Source organism: Nyctereutes procyonoides, unplaced genomic scaffold, assembly GCF_905146905.1.
Source record: "Nyctereutes procyonoides isolate TBG_1078 unplaced genomic scaffold, NYPRO_anot_genome, whole genome shotgun sequence".
Classification (NCBI taxonomy): domain Eukaryota; kingdom Metazoa; phylum Chordata; class Mammalia; order Carnivora; family Canidae; genus Nyctereutes; species Nyctereutes procyonoides.
This window is the reverse complement of record NW_026575120.1, coordinates 6,109,199-6,110,281: the sequence shown is the minus strand read 5'-3', so window position 1 is coordinate 6,110,281 and position 1,083 is coordinate 6,109,199.

The following is a 1,083-nucleotide window of genomic DNA, read 5'->3' as shown; positions in this document are numbered from 1 at the left end:
CTGAAACTGTTCTATTTTAAAACTGACTCTATTCTGGGAGTCCGAGGCTGGTGAGAATTTTCTTTCTTTTTTTTTTTTTTTTAAAGTAATCTCTGTGCCCAACGTGGGGCTCGAACTCATGACCCCAAAATCAAGAGTTGCGTGCTCTGCCAACTGAGCCAGCCAGGTCCCTAGGGACAATTATGTTGAATGAGTGTGTTTCCACATATAGAATGTAGGTTTTCAGAGGATGGGTGTCCATCAGTGGCTGAGTTAGAGAGCTAAGACACGGGAGAGATGGTAATTGCCTGTTAGCTGTCACAGTGGTCAAGGTTGGTCATAGCTAAAAAAGTAAGTGCTAGAGAAGCACAGGGCCAATGTTGCTCCAAATCCATTTGCACTGATCTGAGGGCATGTCTCCTACCCTCTCACTTGCTCTGGAAGCCTAGTTTGGGTTTACTCTTTTCAAAGGTGGGAAAATTATAAATGGCCATGGTAGCTTTTAACTGCTTGTCCAGATAAACTGTAACCAGCAAAAAGCAGCTCCTGGTGGGACCTCCCTCTTCTCCTTTGGGTGTCAGACACTCATCCAAAGTAAGATTTCCAGAGACGTTTTATTTCAAAGTTAGATGGGATGGAAGGAGAGGCAAATTGCTGCCAGATGTTTCCTATAACTCAGTCTGCGCCACGCTGCAAAGGCCAGTAGGGGTCCTGCAGTGGGAAGGCTGAGCAGTATCGAACCTCCCCACACCTAGTAAATAAGTGCAAAAAAGTTTTGCGATGAGCTACACACATGGCATAACTGCCTTTCTCAAGACCGTCAAACACTGCCTGAGGTTTGCCTTCACAGAAAAGGGAAAGGGGAGGGGGAAATCAACAGTGGTTTTTACAAACGTCTATTCGAGATTCAGTATGGTTTTCATAATCATTACATAATCCTAACTGGTGAGATAGACATCTTGGAGATGTCTGGAGGGGGGAAAAAAAGAAAAAAAAAAAGAAAAAAACACTTTTCTAGGGCAATGTCCCCAAAATAGCAAATATCCAGCTCTGAATTATTTGGTTGAACATTTGCTGCTTATCTACCACGTGCAAAGCAGTGGT